General features: G+C 35.1%; 1 pseudogene across 1 annotated transcript; it reads right to left on the bottom strand.

Moving 5' to 3' along the window:
- Positions 1 to 8,891: 8,891 nt before the first annotated feature.
- On the bottom strand, positions 8,892 to 9,692 carry LOC145087550 (calmodulin-like protein 30 pseudogene; annotated as a pseudogene). Its single transcript, XR_013700830.1, has one exon. The product of XR_013700830.1 is annotated as a calmodulin-like protein 30 pseudogene (transcript).
- Between the last annotated feature and the right edge of the window lie 3,777 nt (positions 9,693 to 13,469).

Genomic DNA, 13,469 nt, shown 5'->3' with positions numbered 1-13,469 from the left:
TTGATCTAAATGGTCCACATACATCGGTATGTATTAGGTCCAATAGACCTTCACCCCTTTCACATGTACTCGTGAAGGGTGACTTGGTCATCTTTCCAAGTAAACAAGACTCGCATGTGTCATCTTCCCTAAGGTCGAATGACTCCAACACTCCATCCTTTTGGAGTTGGGCTATGCGTTTCTTGTTGACATGTCCAAGACAACAATGCCACAAGGATGCTTTATCCATACTAGTGGAAGAATCTATATTCAAAACATCATTTCCTAAGTTATCAACAATCATAACAGTTTCATATATTCCATTACATGGTATAGCTTCAAAGTAAAAGACACCATTTAGATAAGCCAAAATAGAACCATTCTCATTATTAAAAGAAAATCTAAATCCTTGTCTATATAAACCATGAAATGAAATGATGTTTCTATCCATTTCTGGCAAATAGCAACAATTGTTCAAATCTAAACATAAATTATTCCTAAGCACTAAAGAATACACTCCAATCTTGGTCACAGGCGACGATCTTCTGTTCCCCATGATTAGATTGATCCTTCCTTGCTCCACATCCCTACTTCTTCTTAGTCCCTGCACATTAGAACAAATGTGATAACCACAACCGGTATCAAGAACCCAAGAAATAGCATGATTAGAATCGTTAGATTTAATTGTGTATATACCTGCAAAAGATGGCTTGATCTTTCCTTCTTTGATTGCTTGCAGGTACTCTGGGCAGCTTCTCTTCCAATGTCCTATCTTGTGGCAGTGGTAACACTCTGCCTCCTTCGGGTTAGGGCAGGGCTTAGCGGGATCAACTTTGGTCCCACTAGAAGAGGCACCATCTCGGGCTTTGACCTTGCGATAGTTCTTCGATGAAGCCTTCCTCTTCTTTCCTTTTCCTTGACCAATAGCCAAGACAGGAGCAGCAGGCGGATTGGGAGTTGGCACAACAGACTTGTCTTTGAAGCTGCTCTCAGCAACCCTTAAGAGACCTTGGAGTTTGCTTAGGGTGACCTCTTCTTTGTTCATGTGGTAGGTCATCCTAAATTGGTTGTACATCGGAGGCAAAGAGTGAAGCACCATGTCGATCGCCAAGTCTTCTCCAAAGTCAACATTTAACTTACGAAGGCGGTCGACATACCTTTGCATCTTTTGCAAGTGCACGGTAAGAGATTCTCCATGACCCATCTTAGCGGAAATCATGTTAGTGAAAATCTCATAACGCTCTTGTCTCGCGTTTTGGTGGTACCTCTCCAACAAGTCTTGGTGCATCTCGTACGGGTACATGTCCTCGTAGGACTTTTGGAATTCGGAGTTCATGGTAGCAATCATGATGCAATGTACCTTCGTTGCATCTCGCTCATGAGTCTCAAAAGCGGTGATTTCGGCCGTAGTAGCGATTTCGGGGTTGATCTTCTCGAGCTTCTCATCAAGGACATACTCCTTGTCCTCATAGCGAGCAATGGTGCGAATGTACCTTATCCATTCGCTAAAGTTTGTTCCATCGAAGGTGACCTTTTGGCAAAGGCTCATCAACGTGAACGAACTAGCAGCAGCGTTGTTTGCGTTCGACATCTACAAAAGAAAAAGGACAAAGATAGATAAGAATCCCTAATTATCACCCAATAAGAAAATTAGGGCTAGGATCCAACAATAACATTTACATACTAGAAAAGGGATGCCGTAATCTAACATGCAAATAAATTGAAGGTAAGTGAATGACGATTCACTAATTCTCCATCACAAAACTTAACTATTAGTCCTAAGTGTATTGAGAATTCCTAGGTTCGAATGAGATTCATTAAAACTATTCAATGGCATGTTTAAATCTCTATATGCCCCTCTTGTTTGTGACTAGGATGCCGAGGATCACAAAGCGGGTATGAATTACCATGCAAATTCACATGGTGCCTTCATTGTTACAATCACTTATTCGATGTGCCGGTAAACCACACACGCTCCATCGAACTATGATAAACAATGAATCACCCTTTGCCCCACTTTGCTTGGAACCAATTAGTGTGTCGGTAAACCACACACGCTCCACTAACTTCTTAGCAAAGGTGCAAAGTGTAATTTCATGGGATTGCATCAATTCACTTTTCCTAAAGTAACTAAGATTGGGAAATTTTAAAAAAAATGTGTAGTTACTTTGTATCACTTATTATACTTTTAATGAGAGGATGAGGTTGCCCTATTCTACCCGTTCGGCTAACGACCCTCCACCAATCAAGCAAGCGGTGGGTGTGAGTTTACACCCATTAAGCGCCATTTTATAGGTCGCAACCTTATACTCACCTTATAGATCGGCTTCGTGAATGAGGCCTACTAACGGTAAGACTAGCATTTAGTTATACATATATATATTATTCTAGTAATATCATATTAGTATAGGGTTGTATTTTAAACCTTTTAAAATCTAGGGTTTGAAATTTAAGTTGTCTAAATTAAAACTTTTAATCACAAATATAAATTTCAAAACTTGAGGGCAAGTTTTAAACATTTAAAACATAGAGGATCAAATAACAAATAATTCCAATTAACAATTAATATCCTAATTATCTATATTTGATTTTATTCAAGATTTCTTTGAAAGATAATTACCAAAATAATTAAAATAATTAATGAATTATCATATAAGGAAATTAAATATTTTATTAGTTGATAAATACCTTTAACTAGATCAAGATAATAGCCATATATATCAAAAAATCGGATTTAGATTGATCTATTATGATTAAGGTAAGTTTCCATAAGATAACTATGAAAAAATCCCGAATCTGGCCATTCCTGACGCCTGGACTCGCCGAGTGCACAAAGGGACTCGCCGAGTCAGGCCTACTCGCCGAATCCACCTTGGAACTCGCCGAGTCCATGACTCAGAAACCAAAAATCGAATTTTGCAGGTTTGCTTCAGTTAATCAAGCAACAATTTAAAGAAAACCAAGCTAGGCTCTGATACCACTGATGGGTTTTAGCCATAAGAACTTTCTTATGTGCGCATGCAAAACCTTAATGCTTGGATCTAGGCTTTCTAATTAAACATGCTTTGAATCCAATACTTCTAATGGCTAATTAGGTTAAATAACAACATTGAAACAGATCTAGAACCATACCTTTGAGTTCCTTGTTGATCTTGTAGTCTTGGAGCTTCTAGAGTCATAATTGTCACTCCTCTAATGGCTTACAAACACCAATAGCAAGGAAGATGATTTAGGAGAGAGGAGAGGGAAGGAAATCGGCCAGGGTTCTCTTACTTTAGGTGAGGTGCCGATTTCCCATGCCCATGGGGTCTATTTATACTTGTAGATTCCTTAAGGGTTACAACCTAAACCATAATTGGATAATCTTCTCTTAAGGCTATCCAAATCCTTTCCTTAGATAAGTCATTGGACGATTTTGAAGCTATCCTAGCTTCTAGAATCCGTCCCTTGTATATCTATAAGGATTTATAGTCTAAAGCTTAACTATCAAACAATTGACAGTTTATACCCCTTTATTTAATTAACCTCTTTAAGTCACCAAATTAATTCCAATTAATTCTATGACTTATATTAATCAAATAACAATATATTATTCTTTATATTATTCCCATAATATATTAATAATATTTACTCTCTCTTAATAAATCATCCTATCAAGTTGCTATGGTGAAGGCAACCCAAAAGGACCATGCACAACCGGGTCAAATACTTGCCTAATATAGTTGCAGCCTTAGACACTATTCCAACACATTCTCCCACGACATCTCCTGTTTATCACAAATAGAAGATGTAGAAATATTAGAATCATTAGAAGATTTAGGAGATTAAACCTTTGGAACCCATCTGTAGTTGGGTTAAACCCATTTCTTTTTCAAGCGGATGGGTGCCTCGACACTTGATTTTGAACTTGAAGTTGGCCGTTGAGATGAATTTGATTTTGGCTTCACGGGAGCATCTCTTGGGTTTGGCTTCTTGGCTGGCATTCCCTTCTTGACCTTGGGATTTGAATTCTTGGCCTTGTGGGTTTGATTCTTGGATTTCTATGTGTTCCAGTCACCATTGCGCGATTGTGACCTGGAAGGGTTTCTTTTGAAGTATCTCCCACTTGGCGCGTTCTGCCAGCCTTGTGCATAGTAGGGAACGTATGCGCAATTAGGACAATTTTTGGCAATGTGTCCAGGTGTTCCACAGTGAAAACATCTCTTTTTCTTCACTGTGAAGTTATTTCTTCCTGCCCCTGGTGGCGTATCCTTGCCTTGTTTCTGGTTGTTCCTACAAGCATAATTACAACAGGCACTCTGTTTAGCGTGAATTGGTGGCCTGTATTTACCAACAGCAGGTTGATCAGAAGCAGTTGAGTTTGAAGCAACAGATTCAGAATTCAAGGAGATGTTGGTTTGTTCAATGGTGTTCTCCTTGTTCTCATCCTCTACTACTTTACCTGCACATGAAGTAGAAGCATTAGTATCGTTCAGCTCAACACCCTCAGTTGCCTGTTCAATAGATGGTTTACCATATACCATAAATGGTTCTCGGTCAATCTCATCCTGAGTCAAAGGTTTTGCAGTGTAGTTGTGATTATAGGGAGGAGGGACAACTTCATAACCTATACCCTTTTTCTGGTTATCCTTAAATTTCATATTATGTTCCATCATAGACGCAACTACCTCACTTGATACATCGAATTTCTTAAATGTAAATTCAGCATCATTAAATTTAGCTTTCAATGCATCAAGTTCGGCAGTTACAGCAGCAAGTTTTTTCTTCATGTGATCGTAATTTTCACACTTGTTGCTGTAATCTTCTTGTAGTTTTCGGAAATCCTTGGTTTTGGTCTCTAATTGAGCTTTCAGAGGTTTCTGACCTTTCCTAAGGGTATAGCCTTTGTATTTGAGGTCCTCGTTTTCTCTTTTTAATAAATCGATTTGATCTCGGAGAAATTTAATCATTGCTTCACAAGATGGAGTACATGAAACTTCATTTACCGGAATGGATGAGGAACTCATTTTTTATATATTTTTTATTATTATATTTTATATATTTTGTTTGAATTTTCCCTTTGACTTAAAGCCGAGAAATTCAACCTTGAAAATCAAATTTAAAAAGTCAAACTTAAAAGTCAAACCGAAAAGCTAAATTTGAAAATTTGAAAGATAAACGAAAAAGTCAAATTTTAAAGTCAAAGGTCAAACTAGAAAAGTCAAAGTCAAAATTTAAGTAAAAAGTCAAAAAATTTAAAAATAAAGTTTTTGGGTTGAAAGTGGAATTTAAAAATAAAAGAAATTGATTTGTGGGGTTAAAAGTGTCAATTTTCGAAAGATGGAACCGAGAAGGACTTCTTTTGAATTAAATTTCGAAGGATTATTCCATCTACCAAGTTAGATCAGCTGGAAAAGGCGTTGTGTTGTTGACCTAAAGCACCCGGGTTCGAATCCTTGGTAGCCCCAACTTTCTTCCCTTTTTAAATATACGTTGAACGAATATGTTGAACGCTAAATGATGCTTAACGAAGAACCAAGGCCACACACCGAGCCCCCACACCTTCGTTTTTATGAAAAATGCAAAGAAGAAACCCCGCTTATTTTGCCCCGATCTATCCAAAAACGCAAAAATCCTTTCAAAATAAGATCAAATAAGCTCCAGATCTGACAAAATTGATTGATACAATCCAAGCTCTGATACCAATTGTAAGTCCCCAAATATTCTTGTGTATCAATCAGATCCAATTAATGGTGCGGAATCTCAATCAATTGGATGATGTCAGATCAAATAGAAGAGAATGAGAAGAAGAAGATGACGAATCTTGTATTATTTGATGATTAGAATGTAGATCCAAATACAAGATTCACACACACTAACACACACTCTTCTTCTCTCTAGTTTCTCTCTCTACAATATGCTATTTTCTCTCTTCTAGCCGTACACTCACATGACTCCTCACCCTATATATATGAGACACCAGCCGTACACCCGTGTACGGCCGTACACAGCCACAAAATTACATATTACGTTATAGAAAAATATATTTTCCTAGAAAAGCAAAGTATAAACCATATTTTTGACCCAACAATACATGATGTGATGATCACATTTTGAAGGTATTAAAGGAGCTAAGAGAAAGAAGGAAGGTTGAGCAAGGTAAGTTAAATCTGGTCATGAGAATGAATTTTGGTCACATGGTTCGAAGATTAGAATTTGGAGCTACTACCAAGGAGTTGGGATAATTTAATATATTGCTATTACTCTTCGAAGATGTCTAGAAGCATAGTTTTCATTCTATGTGTTGTAAGGAGTAAGGACAAGTTCCAAATTTTCGTTTATTTTCAATAAATGTGAAATTTTGGTTTATCTGGTTGCCTTATTTTATATTTCCTTGCAATTTCATTTATAAAAGTGTTGGTAACATTTCTAATATTAGCAATATTAATTGTGGATTTGATTCTTATGATGTTACTTGTGGTATTGTCCTAATTAACCAAGTGAAAAGAAATCTCATTACTAACTGGACAGATACTTTGTATCGTACAAGTCGCATTGTATAGTATATGAGAATCTTATTCATTGGAAATTGTAACTAATTCATTGATCATTGGTTTATGTGAGTCAAGTGAAGGACTAATGGATCTTGTACACGTTGATATGGACTATTTAGATCTACCACAAAGGACGATAACTCTATTCGTCATGATTTTCTGATATTTCAGTAAATATGGTTGTGTTTATAAGATTAAGTATAATTATGATAGTTTGAAAAGATTCAAAGAGTAGCAAAACGAATAAGAAGAATCTATTAGGTAGAAAGATAAAATTTTCTCTAATCTAAAAGGATATGAGAGTACTTTAGTATCATGATTTATGATCATCTTAGTAATTGTGAAATTGGATCACAATTGACACCTCCAAGAACATCTTAGTGCAATTGTATGACTAAGAAGAGGAATTAAACATTGTTGGAAATGGTTCGATCATAGATGATTCATACTTCGTTCCAATCAATTTTTAGAACCATGCTCTAGTAACTATGAATCATATCTTGAGACTCTTTTCAAACTAAGAAGTTTGAAAACACCTCGAAATATGTGGAGTAAAATGTTTTCTTACTCGCATATACAGGATTGGAGTTGTAATGTTTTCATTAACCGAGAAACAAAAGATAAACTGAGACATATTCGATGAAGTGTTTTCTTGTTGAGAATCCCTATAAACTTTTGAATATTTTTTTGGGTGTGATCCATTAGAGACACGAGACTTCTGGTGCTTTCTTTTTGAAGACCAACAAGGAAGTATTATTTGTTTATTTGCCATAATAAATAAAAGGTATGTTTTTCTATTAGCCCTTTCTTAAATTTCGAAAATACAAATGTACTTATAGGGTTCTTGATATTCAAATGTTTGTTGCTAATCATAGTGAGAACATAGATCCTTTAGGTTGCATGTGAACTTAGGGTTTAAATTTTTTCCGCTAAAATAAGATTTTTTAACCTATAAAACCCATCAATTTGTAGAGATATGCCTCGTCTTCTTACACTTGTAGCAGACAACACAGTCTTCAAAATGCTTCTTCTTTCACTGGTCGCACCACTTTCCTTCTTGGTTGCTCCTGTACTTGTTGCTTGACTTCAAAAACTTCTTCTTCGTGATGTTTTGGTTGTTTCCTGAGGACCCATCAACCCCTCTCTTCTCACTGACTTCATCTCTATCGATGGTCCTCTTCTTTATCATATTATCCATAAATCTTGCGGCCCAAATAGCTGCTTCAAAAGTCGGTTCCTACTTGACCGGAATAGAATACTCCCATGGAAATCCCTTTGAGTACTTGTCAAGCTTGGTCGGTTCGTCGGGGACCACACGCAGTGCAAACTCCATTTTATCTGTGAAAGCATTGGTATACTCTTCTATCGTTATGCTTCCCTTTTTCAATGTTAGGAGTTAATTCTCCAACTCAAACATATCTTCATCTAAACAAAACTTCCTCTTGAAGTGGGTCAAAAACTCTTCCCACATTAGTTGCAACGGCTTGTTAGGGCTTAATGTTTTCCACAACATATTCCACTAATGAATCGTTGCACCCTTAAATTATCTCACATTGTAGGTGGTTTGAATCTTGCCAATGCAACCTCATGTGACGAAAGTTAGCTTCATTTCCGAGATCCAGTCCATTACTCCCACCGGATCCTCTTTCCCGTTAAATGATGACGGCTTAAAGTCATGAAATCCTTATACTTTCAATAGCCCCTAGGTTCATCATTCCTTCGGACCTCTGGCTCTTCTGGTCCTGGATAACTCTCAGAGTCATTATTTCCTTCCTGGACTGTCGTTAGATGACAGGGAACCGGTCCATTGTTGACTTGCTCAACAACTATTGGTTTATTGACCACTGACGCTACGCCTATAGCATTCGCTAATTCTTAGGTTAGTAGATTCCAAAACTCAATGCATTGTTAATCGAGCAAATCTTGCATCATCGCTCGTGCTTCATTTATCGAAATTTGATATGCTCCTACTATGACGTTCTAAGGTGTTGGACCTCCTTCATTATTGAGGACTCTACTGCTCGTTGTGATTTTCATATCGTTCTATAGTCGTAGAGGTGAGTAGCTCAGTATGGCGATATACTTCTTACTATATATATATATATATATATATATATATATATATATATATATATATATATATATATATATATATATATATATATATAGCACATAACAGCAGTTAAGGCATCTTCCTATAGTATGCTAGTGCTAGTGTTTATAGATATTTAACCTTATAAATTAGTTCTACTCATAATCAACCTCTTTTCTTGGATTTTGGTTAATCGATTTCAATTCTAACACACCTCTAGAATTGGATGTCGTTAAAACTGATATTGTATTTGGTAGCAATTATTGGTATTAGTTTCATGAACAATCTAATTAAAATCACATGAAATGTTTTAGAATACTTTGCCTCATTACATTTATTAGCAGCATAGGATAGAATTGCCGCAATCCTACCAAATGGTGGTAAAAACTTGCACACTAATAATAAGTAGCTCAAATATTACTACTCATGTAAAAAGTGATTTGAACCAATAATTTTTATGGTAAAACATTTTAGAGATAACATTTTATGCTAATTTCATGGTCCGAGTCATTAGACCCATGAATTCATCAACGTCAATCATCCCATCGCCGTCCGCATCCACCCCTTTCACCATTTTCCGGCAACCCTCTAAGCTACACCTCTCTCCTAGCTGCCTTAGCACCTGTAACAGCTCCTCCGCCGTTATTTTTCCGTTTCCATCCAGATCAAACACCTTAAACGCACTCTTGATATCCCCCGTTTTGACTCCACCTTCGGACTTCTGCGCCTCCATAAACTCGTCAAAGTCAACAAACCCGTCGCCGTCGGTGTCTATGGCTTGAAACGCCTTGGTCACCTCCGATTTAGCGTTCTTGCCACCAAGTGCGCCGACGGCTGAACTGTACTCCTCCTTGGAAATCTTGCCGTCATTGTTCTTGTCAAATTTATTGAACACTCGTCTCATCTCGCCGGCGTTCGGCTGGAAAACCGCCGGCGAACTGGGTTTTGATGGCTGGAGTGGTTGTTTTGACGGCGGTGGTGGTGGGGTTTTTGGAGATGATTTTCTTGAAACACCATATTTGAAATTGAAGAAACTCTTGCTTGACATTTTTTGAATTACAGGTTTTGATTTGATAAAATGAAGTATGGTTTGTTCTCCTTTTATACATCACTATAGACACAATTTATTTATAAAATAAATTATAATCATACGAATCTTAAAAAGTATTATAGTTTTATAAACTTGAACAATTTATTTGACTTGAAAACTTATATTCCAATTGAAACAAAATTGTTCAAGGATTTACAAGAATTTTATCCTTTGGTACACTTTTTTTCTTTCAAAAAGTTAAAATCAAATACAATTATTACAGATATTAATCTCACATATGATCCACATACAGTGAATATTTCCTTTTGTAAACACATAATGATTTATGGGTAGATATTAATATTCGAATAAGTCGGCAAAAAGGAAGAATATTAATACAGCCTAACTTTCTCATCGATTTGCAAAAAGCCAAAAACAATTCGATGAATTAGATAACTTTTGTGTAACTACATATTCTTAGCGATATGCATGATTATGTTTATTTAGAATCACAATCATGCTTTAAAAAGGTAATATAAAATATTAACTAAAAGACTGCCAGGTTGGATACAATCTGTTTTTATTTTTTAGAAATGGCAAACAATCCCAAACTAGAAAAAATAATCAAATTAAATTCTTCTAATTGTGATATCGAATGATCTAAATCTGTTTAGTTAATCAGATCCAACCTCTTATCAAACCCAGTAAAAAACACATAAAATAAGTTTCACAAAATTATGTAATAATTACAATGTTCTGTTAATACCATGAAAGGATATGAATTTTGAGAAATTCCATTTACATATAAAAGAAAAAGAACGTTCTTTTATTTTTGAATCTTTGGACCAAATTTCTTGGGCGGAAAGTGAAGAAGATTCGCTCATGGTATATAATATATTGCTTTGTACCAAAGAACCTCAGTTTGATGTTATCTGAATGGAATATTACCAAATGTTATATTTAAGAGAATAATAGACTTGCATGTGAAGTTACAAATTAACAAAAACGAATATTAGTTGAGTTTTTTCAATCATTAGAATTTTTATGATCTTTGTCATTTAAAAGGAAGCCAGCATCAAACACAAAGTGAGCATTGGGCTCTCTCTCTCTCTCTCTCTCTCTCTCTCTCTCTCTCTCTCTCTCTCTCTCTCTCTCTCTCTCTCTCTCTCTCTCTCTCTCTCTCTCTCTCTCTCTCTCTCTCTCTCTCTCTCTCTCTCTCTCTCTCTCTCTCTCTTCTCTCTCTCTCTCTCTCTCTCTCTCTCTCTCTCTCTCTCTCTCTCTCTCTCTCTCTCTCTCTCTCTCTCTCTCTCTCTCTCTCTCTCTCTCTCTCTCTCTCTCTCTCTCTCTCTCTCTCTCTCTCTCTCTCTCTCTCTCTCTCTCTCTCTCTCTCTCTCTCTCTCTCTCTCTCTCTCTCTCTCTCTCTCTCTCTCTCTCTCTCTCTCTCTCTCTCTCTCTCTCTCTCTCTCTCTCTCTCTCTCTCTCTCTCTCTCTCTCTCTCTCTCTCTCTCTCTCTCTCTCTCTCTCTCTCTCTCTCTCTCTCTCTCTCTCTCTCTCTCTCTCTCTCTCTCTCTCTCTCTCTCTCTCTCTCTCTCTCTCTCTCTCTCTCTCTCTCTCTCTCTCTCTCTCTCTCTCTCTCTCTCTCTCTCTCTCTCTCTCTCTCTCTCTCTCTCTCTCTCTCTCTCTCTCTCTCTCTCTCTCTCTCTCTCTCTCTCTCTCTCTCTCTCTCTCTCTCTCTCTCTATATATATATATATATATATATATATATATATATATATGAGCTAGAATTTGGTAATGGCAGGGCTTGTATCGGTATAAAACTTTTAATTTTACATTTTACGTAACATATCAAATTTAGAAAACAATCACTTCGAGTATACCTGATTAAAAAACATAAACAATTATTTGTTATTCAACCCAAGTGATATTTCTGTGTTTTGAAGTTAAATCTAAAAAAAAAAAATGAGCGCATCCACTATTTAGTTTAATTAGGATGAACTCATAAAAGTTTTGAACATGATTACCTTAAAACAATATATATCATGCTAGTTAACACAAAATAGATTATAGATTTTAGCTTCAATATTAGATTTTAAATAAAATTGATCTCTTTTGTTTTTCAACCACAATCTGAAATCAAACGAATTTCAATAACACAATTATCACACGAACATATAAATTGGATTTGAGTCATTCTTAATTTCAGTAGTAATTTACGTATGCTTGTATTTGATTATGCTTTAATTAAGCTTGGTATGATTGTATTTGATTATGTTTTAATTAAGCTTGGTATTAGGCCTTGTTATCGACCCAAGGCCCTCATTGTAATCTTTCTATATAATGCCCCTAATAAATAAATATAATTTTGTTACTTGTCATCCCCTTATTTATCACTATGTCATAGTGTTATTTTGTGGTAAATTCAGATTAAATATATTTATGTGTTAGTTTATGTTTTTTTTTTCTATTTTATTAAATTTCATATAATACTTAAATGTAATAAATGCAATAATAAATGTATATCGAATTTATTAATACAATTTTTCTTATAATTTTTAAATTTTAAATTGAATCTAATTATTTAGTTGTTTATTTATTTAAATTATTAGTTTAATATTTAAAAGATAAATAAGCATTTTAATTTTAATAATTAAATATTTCTCTTTTTCTTCTTATAAATCTAAATTTTCTAAACCGTAAGATCTTCATGTTTTTTTTTATAAAACACATGTAATACATAGGTCTCACAAACTAGTGGTTGTATAACGAAAAATGAGAGATCAAGAAAAATATTTGTCATCATGATAGAGGTGCACAAAATAAAACAGTTTTTTTAACCAATAAAAAAAATGAATAGGTTTTTTTTCCTAGATGTTCCGACTAAAAATTGGTTGTTTTGAAGTGGTTTTTTTTTCTTAAATTTGGAAGACCTGTTTTTGGACCAGTTTTTAACCGGAAAAAAAAGTGTTTTGTTGCTAGTAAACTTTGAGTAGAAAAACTGATCATTTGGTTGGAGAAAATTTTGAATAAAAAATAGCTTTTTATACCGGTTTAATCGAAACCGGAAAAACTGGTTCTTCCATATTGTAACTTTTATTGAAACTTTTATTCGCCTCAAGGCTTTTGTTATCTTAAACAATAGTATTTAGGCTATTAGGTATGGGCAACATGTTACTACATGTTATCACACTCAAAAGTTTGTCACCTAACCATCCTAGTCATATATGGTGTTATAACACCAAGTGTGAAAAAAAGCAATATCAAATAACATGTTATAATACCCTCTAATTTTCATGTCATCCTTTTTATTTTCTTTTTTGTTTGTTTGTTAAATAATTATAAAAACAAATATAAATCATAAAACACACTGTTTTAATAATAATTAATAATAATAACAACAACAAAAAAATAGATTATATAAGTCTAGACTCCAAATGATATTTTTTTTGGAAATCAGATTTGTAAGACAAATTTGGCTAGGTGTTTAATTCATAAGAATGTGGAACTTATGGGGTCAAAATTGCCCAAATCGAAAACTTATTGTCTTCTGGTAAACCAGTTTGCACAAAGGGGATCGTAAGAAGCCAACATTCAAAACAACATCGTTTTCTTTTGTTACCACAGCAATGCCAGGTAACATAAAGTGCAAAAACACGAATAGAGGCGGTGTTCCATGCTTGCAACGACGTTTTTTGGTATGCCACATTAGGATAACGTCGGTAGGTGTTGTCCATACCGGCCAGCCTTATATATGTTCTTATGTTCTTGGTATGCTAGTATTCTAGTAACATGGTATTTTTTGTTGATGAAATATTATGGTCCTGATTATCTTATTG

The sequence above is a fragment of the Lactuca serriola genome, chromosome 2 (assembly GCF_051521515.1).
Source record: "Lactuca serriola cultivar US96UC23 chromosome 2, Lser_US96UC23_V15, whole genome shotgun sequence".
NCBI classification, from domain to species: domain Eukaryota; kingdom Viridiplantae; phylum Streptophyta; class Magnoliopsida; order Asterales; family Asteraceae; genus Lactuca; species Lactuca serriola.
Note: the sequence above shows the minus strand (reverse complement) of the source record. Positions and strands in the feature narration are given on the sequence as shown.